The 11,813-nt window shown below is 43.9% G+C and overlaps 1 protein-coding gene across 4 annotated transcripts in view; it reads left to right on the top strand.

Moving 5' to 3' along the window:
- The window catches only part of SEC23IP (SEC23 interacting protein), a 66,477-nt gene extending 65,077 nt beyond the window's left edge, over positions 1-1,400 (top strand). For 3 of the 4 annotated variants that reach the window (XM_060171183.1, XM_060171182.1, XM_060171180.1), the window contains exon 19: positions 1,021-1,400. The gene's annotated coding sequence lies outside the window, so the exon portion shown is untranslated. Of the gene's footprint in view, positions 1-815 lie in introns of all 4 variants that reach the window. The other variant, XM_060171181.1, reaches the window with a different exon arrangement.
- The last annotated feature ends 10,413 nt before the right edge of the window (positions 1,401-11,813 follow it).

The raw sequence follows: 11,813 nt of genomic DNA, 5'->3' as shown, positions 1-11,813 counted from the left end.
GACCTGGCTCTGCACGGCAGGTGTGTGCTGCACTGGCCCAACTGTCTGGCTCCTAGGCCCTGGGCTTTGATATCTAAAGTAAAAACCAAGATTTCATTTCATATAAGGTCTGGCCACTGTTAAGTGTTTTAGTCATTAATTGTTTTTGTTACTGTGTTTGGTTATGAAATTTGGGCAAGAAATTAAGGTCCTAGTACTGTCCTGATACTATAAAATAAAGTATCAATAACCCTTCTATGTTATACGTGGCTCATTCAAGCATAAATCAGTTTTGCAGAATAATTCTTCTATGTTTATCTTTTTTTAAAAAAATTGATCTTTATTGCATAGAGACAGAAACTGAGAAGGGTAGAGGGAGATAGACCATAGGATAGAGAGGGAGAGAGAGAGAGAGACAAAGAGAGACACCTGCAGCCCTGCTTTACCACTCGTGAAGCTTTCCCACTGCAGGTGGGGACCAGGGGCTTGAACCCGGGTCCTTGTGCACTGTGGTGTATGTGCTTAACCAGGTGCACCGCCACCTGGCCCCTATGTTTATGTTCTTGAGTTCTTTTTTTCTTCAGAAAATCTCAGTTAGACCCGACAGATAATTCACTTAATCTTTTTTGTTTTCATTTTCATTTTTTTTTTTAATGGAAAATCAAGAGAGAGACCCACAGACTCTAGCACGGAAGCTTCCTTCAGTGCAATGGGAGCATGTTTGAAACTGGCTAGCACACGGCAGCGGTACTCTCCGCGTGAGTCATAGCAGTGGCCCTGACAGCACACTCACAGTAGTGTGTTTTACTTTGTATTATGCTTATTTTGTTGTGCAGATGCTGTACTCTGTTCCCGTGGAAGTGGACGGACTGTCTGAGGATTTACAGCCCAGGGGGTCTTGTGAGACACTCTACAGCATTTGTGCAGTGAAGCGAAACACTTGACAGTTTTTTTTTCTCCTTCAGAAAGGAATTACTAATGTGTTTGCGAAGTTTGTTCAAAGATCCTGCTTCTCTTCAAAAAACTTGCTTGTCTTTACAGAAGGCCCCAGTGTAAATCACAGTGCCGAGCAAGCCTCAGCGGACATTCCCCCTTTGTTCCCGCAGTGGATGACAGAAAAGTGATTGATTCATCGACGGCTGCTCAGAAACAATTCTCCGATGTAAGGATTCATTTAAAAAAGACAACATACCAAACAAGAAGACAGTGGACAATCACCAGAATCACATTCGGATAGAATAGATGAGGAAATGTAATTATAAAATGATGCGGTTAATAATTCTGCAGATCAGTTGTGGTGTTTAGTCGTCAAAAGCCGTGTATCAATGAAGAAATATTTGTAGCATGCAGACGGTTATTTGTTTCTTTAAAAAAAAAAAAAACTACTTGTCAGTGGGCTATTAAAATTGCATATATTTTTATTAATGTAGTATGTCCTTTTATTTCAAGTATGAACTTCTTGGGAACCTCTAGTAATACGATTTAAGACAATTTTATGTCCTGCTTTACGTGAATTGTTGCTCTGGGTTGCCTTAATGCAGGGCCGTTTGTGTTTGTTAAGGCGAAGTAAGGGAGATCACACATATTCCAAGCCGTTGAGGAGGCCTTTCAAGCCGTTGCTGAGGAGGTGGTTGTGAAATGCACCTGAATTCCCAGAAGTCCTCTCACAGCCCATCCGCTTCCGGCGGGAGAGGCGGCCCTCGAGGGTTTCCTTCCATCTTGCCGTCTGCGGCAGCTGTGTGACCGTCGTATTGCTGAGTCTCCCCCTAACGAGAGAACCGAAGTAGAGCTTTCCTTTCTTTCCTTCCCCCCTTTGTATTGATTTCACTTATACCAAAGTGTTTGAAGGTATGAAATGTATTGCTTTAAGGTATAAATCTACTTCGTGAAAAGGCTGCTGTAATACTTCACTTCATTTGACTATAACTTCAGATGAGCTGAATATTTTCTAGTACTACAGGGGAATGCTGACTTTCTTCTTTCGTTACACAGTAGAGACATTTTACACTGTTCACATAGTTCTCGTGGAACACATGACTTTTCTGAAAGCAGCCTCTGATACACATTTTTTGGTGTACATATTCAGATTCGTGTGAGTAAAGCAGTGGTACCCATACACTGTTGAAACCAGCAAATGCCTGTATTCCTTGTCTTCCTTCGAAGTGTCCTGTGAGTTTTGTGTTCATTTAAGCTCCATGCCAAGTGCTTGCTCTGTAGCTAGGCTGTCACTGTACAGTGCTGATTCAGGTAGAAGGTTTGGACAGTGGCTCTTCCCGCCACGGTTGGGTCCCAGCCGCACGTCTCGGAGCCACCTCTTTCTGTGCCAGGGCATGTCACTCAGTGCCGTTCCCAGGCTGCTCTGCGGCAGGTTTGTACTGCAGCCCTTTGGAGACTTGTTTTGGCCTTTACTTCTCTCCACCAGTGCCACTGCTGCTCTCTTCACCTCCACGAACTTCCCCAAACTGACAAAATAAAAATGAGGTATTTTTATGTATATTTTAATAAAATTCAGTCTGATTTTTCAACTTAACAACTGGTTGTTTCTGTTTGTTTTTCTTTCTCTCCATTCAGCTTACTTCTGGTGAATATTGGTTGAAGGATAAGGGGCACTTACTTGCACCAGTGTCTGTAGAAGAAATGTGTATCAGTTGAGTTTCTTTCACCTTTGAGGAGATAAAAGTCGGACCTTTTTGGTCGTTCTGCTTATGGGGAAGACACCACAACACCAGAACCTCCCTGGGCTCAGAGCTGGGCTATCGGCATGGAAAGGCACATACCACCTTGGGAGCCGTCTTTCTGGCCCTTGTTAATTTCCTTTTCTATCTCTTTTATAATTTTATTGTTTTATTATTTACTTACTTTAATCAGGGTACTGGTCAGCTCTGGCTTATATTGGTGCAGGGGACTGAACCTGGGACTTTGGAGTTTCAGGCATGAGAGTCTCTTTGCATTACCATTATGCTATCTACCCCTCCTTAATTTAATTAAATTATTTTAAAGTATTTATTCATGAGAACATAGGAGGAGAGAAAGAACCAGACATTACTCCGGTACATGTGCTGCCAGGGATTGAACTCAGGACCTCATGCTTGAGAGTCCAATGCCTTATCCACTATGTCACCTCACAGACCAACACCTTTATTTATTTAGGATAGAGACAGAGAAATTGAGAAAAAAGAGATAGAGGGGAAAAAGAGACACCTGCAACACTGCTTCAGCACTCATGAAACTCCCCCTACAGGTAGGGATCAGGGCCTTGAACTCAGCTCCTCACACAGTAATAATACGGTCAACCAGATGCCCCCTCACCCGGCTCCTCTAATTTCTCAATGCAAACGATCAGGTTACCTGAGGGCAGAGTCTGTTCGTTAGCATGTCAATACTTAGCACAGAATCTATAGATGGTAAGATACTTCTCAAATATTTGCTGAATAAAACGTAATTTAGCTTTTAGAAGAGACCTTGGAGGACTGTCCAGATAAGTGGTTTGCAAGCTTAAAAAGCAGCAGAAGCCTTTTTTTTTTTTCTTTTTCCTTTTTTAGAATGGAGTCTGAAGCACTGACGCTTCCTTGAATGCTGTGGGAGCTGGGCTTGAACCTGGGCTCCACACGTTGGCAAAGCAGCACACTATCCTCATGAGCTGTTCTGCTGACCCATCTAACCCATTCTAAAATGAGTTTTGTGGTCTCCAGGTTTCAGCGTATAGACGAGTAGAGTTGACAGCTGCAGAATAAAACTGCCCTCCCCTGTTCCCTTCATCAGCTTTTTCTGTTTTGGAAGCCTCCTGCCCCAGCCTCTAAATCTTCACCAGTGCCTTCCTTCACTGTGTTCAGAGGAAGAGACTGATTCTTCTGGAAAGCTTTATTTATTTACTTATTTCTTTTAACATACCAGAGCTCTGGCTTAAGGTGTTGCAGGGGATTGAACCTGGGACCTCAGCAGTCTTAGAATGACAGTCTTTTGCATCACCATTATGCTGTCTCCCTGTCTCCCTGAAAAGCTTTTTGTACAGAGTTTGGGGTTAGAACTTAAAAGTGTCAGCATCAGGGGCCACCTGGGCAGCTGGGGAACGGCCCCAGCTAGCTGCTCCCTCCCCCTCAACACAAAAGTCATCAGGAGCTAACGAGGGCAGTCTAGACCTGGCTAGTCAACGCGACATTTAGCACAAGGAAACAGACTGGGTTTCTTGAATCCGCCAGATAAGGGTGCTGTCTCAAAACCAATGTGTGATTATAACGGAAGGAAACTGCACGGACTGAACTGAATTTTGAGGGACTGCAGGGACTGAACTGAATTTTGAGGGTAACTATGTTGCTGAGAAGGTATGACCCACATAAGAGCGTAGGAGTGAAGAGTCAGTTGGATACACTGTCCTGTGGGGGTTGATTGTAGACTTGTGAGAGAGTCCTCATAAACAGAATAGTGGAGATAAGGACTGTCCCAGAATTCCAGGGGGATGGTCTTGTTATTTACATTACAGTTGCCTTAGGCTTTTATGACTTGAGGCATCTAACTATATTAGTGCTGTACTTAGTGTTTACTAAGCAAACATAGGTTTGCCCTGTAGATTTTGCCTCTGGGAAGACGGTGAATTGAATTGCAGACTTTGGTTTTCTGCCAAGTTATGATTCTCATTGTAGCTTCCTAAATGGGCTTAGTCTCTGGCTTAGCTCCCCAGGGCTGTGTTCTCTAAGGTTGGGAGGTAGAATTCAGTTCCTTGGGTCCATACTCCCAGAGGGATAAAGGCAAGTGATCAGGGGAAGGGATGAGATACGCAGTTCTGGTGGTGGGGATTGTGTGGAGCTGTACCCCTCTTATCCTATGGTTTTGTTAATGTCTCCTTTTTAAATAAATAAAAAAAAGAATTCGGTTCCTTCATGAGCTGATGTGGTATTTCTGTTGTTGACAGCCTGCTGAGGAATATTGGATGGACCTTTAGTTATTTGACTTGTCTCCTTGATGTTTTTATAATACCTTCAGCTGATTATCAGTCTTGTTCTGATATTTCACTTTTTTAAAAAAGTATTTATTCCCTTCTGTTGCCCCTTTTTTTTTTTTTTTTTTACTGTTGTGGTTATTGTTGTTATTGATGTCGTTATTGGATAGGACACAGATAAATGGAGAGAGGAGGGTAAGACAGGGAGAGAGAAAGACAGACACCTGCAGACCTGCTTCACCGCCTGTGAAGCGACTTCCCTACAGGTGGGGAGCCGGGGGCTCGAACTGGGATCTTTATGCCACGTGCGCTTAACCCGCTGCTACTACCCGACTCCCAATAATTCACTTCTAAACTGAGCATCCAGTGGAGTTGGGTAGGTGACTCAGGGCTAGAGCAAAAGGCCTTTTATGTATGGGTGCCTGGTTTCAATTCACAGCATGATATAAAATAGCTCTCCATAAAAAATTATATAAAAGGGAGGCCGGGCGGTAGCGCAGCGGGTTAAGCGCACTTGGCGCAAGGCGCACTGGAAGGATCCCAGTTCAAGGATCCGGATTTGAGCCTCTGGGTCTCCATCTGCGGGGGTGGGGATGGGGTAACCTGATTGTGCGGTAACCTGGAACTAAACCCTCCTTTCACAATGGGAATAAACATTTAAGGGAACTTTTATTTTACAGGTGTTGCTTAGTTTTGCAGGATGCAGTGGTCCCTTTGAATTTTTATGTCTAGAATTAAGTCTCCCTCTGTTTTTAGCTATGGAAGCAACTGCTTCACAGGTTTTCTTGTGGTGAACTTTTAGCAGTTTAAAAATATGGAAAGGGGGGGTTGGGCGGTGGCGCAGTGGGTTAAGCGCATGTGGTGCAAAGCACAGGGACCGGCTTCCCACCTGCAGGGAAGTTGCTTCACAGGCGGTGAAGCAGGTCTGCAGGTGTCTATCTTTCTCTTCCCCTCTCTCCATTTCTCTCTGTCCTATCCAACAGAACAACATCAACAATGGCAATAATAATAACCACAACGAGGCTACAACAACAAGGGCAACAAAAAGGGGGAAAAAATGGCCTCCAGGAGCGGTGGATTCATGGTGCAGGCACCGAGCCCAGCAATAACCCTGGAAAGAAAAAAAAAATATATGGAAAGGACACACACAGATGTTTCACTGGAAAAATCTAGCACACTTTCTGAAGTAAAACCTTCATCCTTATCACTTGTCAGGAAATGCAAATTAAAATGTAAAAAGAAAGACTTTTCCAACTGCACATGACCATAAATAAAAAAGGAAGACAGGCTTCATACACGACCAGCCGGTGTGTCAAGTGACTCTTCTTTTTCAGAAAAGTTTGGTGTGTTATGTATCAAGATCCTTGAGACTGTCTGTGCCTTAAAAGATCATTTCTACTGAAATTATTGTACCAAGTAATTTCACTTTCAAATGTAGAGTCTTAAAAAAACTGACAAAAGTGGGTCGGGCATTAGAGCGGCAGGTTAAGCACACATGGTGCGAAACCCGCGGAAGGATGCTGGTTCGAGACCCCGGCTCCCCACCTGCAAGGGAATCGCCTCACAAGTGGTGAAGCAGGTCTGCTGTTCTATCCAATGATGACAACAATAATAACTACAACAATAAAACAAGGACAACAAAAGGAAATAAATATTTTTTAAAAAAGTCTCTGGGAGTTGGGTGGTAGCACAGCGGGTTAAGCGCACGTGGCGCAAAGCACAAGGACCCGCCTAAGGATACCAGTTCAAGCCCCCGGTTCTCCACCTGCAGGGGAGTCGCTTCACAGACGGTGAAATAGGTCTGCAGGTGTATATCTTTCTCTCCCCGTCTCTGTCTTCCCCTCCTCTCTCCATTTCTCTCTGTCCTATCCAACAATGATGACATCAATAACAATAATAACTGCAACAATAAGAAACAACAACATGGACAACAAAAGGGAATAATAATAATAAAAAGCCTCCAGGAGCAGTGGATTGGTAGTGCAGGCACCGAGCCCCAGCAATAAGCCTGGAGGAAAAACAAACAAACAAAAACGGACAAAGATTTATATGCACCCATGGAACAGTTGTCAAGTGAAAACCTGAAAACAAGTGCTCAGGGTAGTTACATGAAGTAAGATTGTTTAGGAAGAAGTTGGAAGACAAGAAAATTTCATTTTTTAAAAATATTTATTTTATTTATTCCCTTTTGTTGCCCTTGTTGTTTTATTGTTGTAGTTATTATTGTTGTTGTCGTTGTTGGATAGGACAGAGAGAAATGGAGAGAGGAGGGGAAGACAGAGAAGGGCAGAGAAAAAGATAGACCCCTGCAGACCTGCTTCACCGCCTGTGAAGTGACTCCCCTGCAGGTGGGGAGCCGGGGGCTCGAACCGGGATCCTTATGCTGGTCCTTGCGCTTTGCGCCACCTGTGCTTAACCCGCTGTGCTACAGCCCGACTCCCGAAAATTTCATTTTTTAAAAATTATCTATTTACTGGACAGAGTCAGCCAGAAATGGAGAGTGAAAGGGAGAGGGACAGAGAGTCAGAGAGACACCTGCAACACTGCTTCACCACTCAAAAAGTTTTCCTCCTGCAGATCGGGACCAAGGACGTGAACCCAGGTCTTTGCACACTGTAATACATGCACTCAACCAGGTGTGCCACTTCCTGGCCCCTGACTTTCAGCAGTTTCTAATCTTGGCCATTAGGTGTCTGTATAGGCTAGAGCAAATCTGTGTATTATTTATTTGTTTAGTCCCTTTTATTGCTCTTGTTTTATTGTAGTTATTATTGATGTTCTTGTTGGATAGGACAGAGAGAAACGGAGAGAGGAGGGGAAGACAGAGAGGGGGAGAGAAAGACAGACACCTGCAGACCTGCTTCACCGCCTGTGAAGCGACTCCCCTGCAGGTGGGGAGCCGGGAGCTCGAACCGGGATCTTTCCGCCAGTCCTTGCACTTGGCGCCACTTGCGCTTAACCCGCTGCACTACCACTCAACTCCCAGGTCCATTCTATTTCTATCTTCACTTTTTTCTTTTGGTTATCAATCACTTACATGCACGCTATGTATGAAATATTATACAACCAGTTCCAGCTATAGTTCTCCTGGGTTGATCTGTTCATACACAAGTGACCACCCACAACTTCAAATGACACCCCACATTCTGACACTGACATGGATGCATTGTTGGGCTTTTTGTCTTGTTTTGCCTCTAGGAAAATTGATGGGATGCTGGCACTATGGCCATCTTTTCCATTTTTTCAATTGGATAAGACAGAAGTGAGAGAGGAAGGGGAGATAGAGAGGGAGAGAAAAAGATAGATACCTGCTGACCTGTTTCACTGCTTGTGAAGTGCCACCCCACCCCCCACCCCCCGTAGGTGAGGAGCCAGGGGTTCAAACCCGGATCCTTGTGCTGGTCCTTGCGCTTTGTACTGTGTTTGGGTGCGCCACCGCCGGGTGAAGCAGATCTTTCTCTCCCCCTCTCTGTCTTCTCCTCCTCTCTCCATTTCTCTCCGTCCTGTCCAACAACAAAAAAGAGCAGTAACAACAAGAACAACAACAGCAACAAAATGGGAAAAATGGCCTCCAGGAGCAGTGGATTTGTAGTGCAGACACTGGGCCTCAGCAATAACCCTGGAGGCAAAAAAATTGATAATTATTAACATTTCATCAAGAAGTTAGGTAACAATCGGTAACTTAGTCCTGCAGATAGAAAAAGAACTGAATGGAAATTCTAGAACTAGGAAGTATAGTAATGGGGAATAAGACTTAACTGGTGAGTTTCACAACAGATACGAAATGGTTGAAGAGAAGAATAGCAGATTGGAAGGCAGGACAGAAGGAAATAGACTAAAGCACACGGAAGACTGGGAGGAGGCCAATGGATTATGATTAAAAATTGAACGCAAATGTAACTGGTGTCTTGGAGGGTAAGGAAAGAGAACTTGGCAGAAACAGTCTTTTAAAAAATATTTATTTATTTATTCCCTTTTTGACCTTATTGTTTTATTGTTGTAGTTATTATTGTTGTAATCATTGTTGGATAGGACAGAGAGAAATGGAGAGAGGAGGGGAAGATAGAGAGAGGGAGAGAAAGATAGACACCTGCAGACCTGCTTCACCGCCTGTGAAACAACTCCCCTGCAGGTGGGGAGCCGGGGCTGGAACCAGGATCCTTACATTGGCCCTTGCGCTTCACACCACCTGCATTTAACCCGCTACGCTACCACCTGACTCCCAGAAACAGTCTTATAAGAGATAATTAGTGAGGATTTTCCAAGTCTTTTTTTTTTTTTTTTTCTTTCCCCTTCCCCTCCTTGTCCCTGGGATTTCATTGCTCCAGGTCAGTATAGATATATTAACCACAGCACTGCTCAGCTCTGGCTTATGGTGGTGCGGGGGATTGAACCTGGGACTTTGGAGCCTCAGGCAGGAGAGTAGTAGAGTGTCTTTGCTCACCATTATGCTATGCATCCCTGCCCTCCAAGTCTTTCAGACAGTTTGAAAATGCATTCGAAACTAAGCTAGAAAACCATGCTTGAAGGTAATTTCTGCTAAAGCGCACAGTGGCTTAAGATCACGCTTTCATTACGTCGCTGCTCAATAAGAATATCTTCTCCTGAACAGAGCTTCACCTCAATAAGCAAACCCATCGCTAAGGGTTTCAGCTGCTCCACAGCTTTGCCTTTAGAACATTTTCAGATATTTTCAGATACATATCTTTTGTGGGGATATTTTCCAAGGGCCAGTTTTTACCTGCAGTAAACTCAGTGTGCAGCTGGATTGATGTTCCTTACTCTGTAATCCCAGGAGCAGCTGGATTGATGTTCCTTAGTCTGTAATCCCAGGAGCAGCTGGATTGATGTTCCTTAGCCTGTAATCCCAGGAGCAGCTGGATTGATGTTCCTTAGCCTGTAATCCCAGGAGCAGCTGGATTGATGTTCCTTAGCCTGTAATCCCAGGAGCAGCTGGATTGATGTTCCTTAGCCTGTAATCCCAGGAGCAGCTGGAATGATGTTCCTTAGTCTGTAATCCCAGGAGCAGCTGGATTGATGTTCTTTAGCCTGTAATCCCAGGAGCAGCTGGATTGATGTTCCTTAGCCTGTAATCCCAGGAGAAAAATGCTCTGTGATGAGTCTCTCTGGCAGGTGTCCTGCGTGGCTGGGTGGCAGGCAGGGCAGTGGGTAAGCACAAGACTCTGGATGTGTTGGTTCAAATTCTTGTTCTAGCTGCTCATCAAGTAATTTTATCACCCAAAGTTTTTTTTTTAATTTCTTTATTGGGGAATTAATGTTTTCCATTCGACAGTAAATACAATCGTTTGTACATGCATTACATTTCTCATTTTTCCATAGAAACCCTCACTAGGTCCTCTGTCATCCTTTTTGGACCTGTATTCTCCCCCTCACCTACCCCAGAGTCTTTTACTTTGGTGCAAATATGCCAATTCCAGTTCAGGTTCTACTTGTGCCTTGTCTTCTGCTCTTGTTTTTCAACTTCTGCCTGAGAGTGAGATCACCCCATATTCATCCTTCTGTTTCTGACTTATTTCACTTCACATGAATTTTTCAAGGTCCATCCAAGATCGGCTGAAAATGGTGAAGTCACTGTTTTTAATAGCTGAGTAGTATTCCGTTGTGTATAGAGACCACAACTTGCTCAGCCACTCATCTGTTGTTGGACACCTGGGTTGCTTCCAGATTTTGGCTATTACAATATGTGTACACAGATCTTTCTGGATGGGTGTGTTGGGTTCCTTAGGATATGTCCCCAGGAGAGGAATTGCAGGATCATAGGGTAAGTCACCCAAATTTCTGTTATCCTAAAAAACACAAGAAGGATTGCCAACTGTTACTTATGACTTATTTATTTATTTATTTATTTATTTTAGGAGTGTTGAGAGATTTAAATGAACTATAGATATAAAGAGTTTGGTACTAGAAGCCAATTCATGGAAGGGCTTATTTTAAAATCCTGACCCACTTCTTTTGGCTGATCAGAGGCTGTATATTTCTTTCTTTATAATAGCTTAGGCTTCCTCAGAAATTTGTGTGCTGGGTTTGCCCCAGTGGGAACTGAACATGAAAGAAGGGGAGTGGAGGTACATTTCCTATCAGAGGAGAGAGCTTAAAAATTAATCTCTTTAAGTATGTACAAGGGTTGGTGAGCTGCACCCTTCAAAGGAAGAAGTGAACATTAAAGTTTGAAAAGTTTCCAAAAAGAAAAAGCAGATTCTGAGTGGATCGAATAGACTACCTGAGTTGGTTCAAGGATTTTCTGTTTGCACCAAAATTTACTCTTCTACTACTCTGACTTGATCTAAATTTGGTTCCTATTTCTGCCCTTTAGAAAAGATCAATGTGTTAAAACACTATTTTCTCTATCAGAAAAATGCTTAGAAACAATTGCCATCAAGTGAATCTTGTATTCCTGAATCCTGTTAATCTGACTACTCCTTGGTTAGTCCACCACTTGGTTAGTCTAAAAATCTGTTGAGGGGGCTGTGCGGTGGTGCCCATGGTTAAGCGCTCACATTACAGTATGCGAGGACCAAAGTTCAAGTTCCTGGTCCTTCACCTGCAAGGGGGAAAGCTTCACAAGGGATGAAGCAGGCCTGCAGATGTCTCTCTGTCTCTTTCCATCTCTTCTCCTCCTCCCTTCTCAGTTTCCCTCTGTCTCTCTCTCTCTTTTTTTTTTTCCTCCAGGGTTATTGTTGGGCTCCGTGCCTGCACCATGAATCCGCCGCTCCTGGAAGCCATTTTTCCCCCGCCCGACCCCGTCTCTTTTTTTTCATTAAAGATTTTATTTATGGGAGCCTGGCTTTAGCGCAGCGGGTTAAGCACATGTGGCACAAAGTGCAAGGACTGCCATGAGGATCTCGGTTTGAGCCCTGGCTCTCCACCTGCAGGGGAG

This window comes from Erinaceus europaeus, chromosome 14, assembly GCF_950295315.1.
Source record: "Erinaceus europaeus chromosome 14, mEriEur2.1, whole genome shotgun sequence".
Lineage (NCBI taxonomy): Eukaryota > Metazoa > Chordata > Mammalia > Eulipotyphla > Erinaceidae > Erinaceus > Erinaceus europaeus.
The sequence above is the reverse complement of the archived record's forward strand: the minus strand, read 5'-3'. Positions and strand labels throughout refer to the sequence as shown.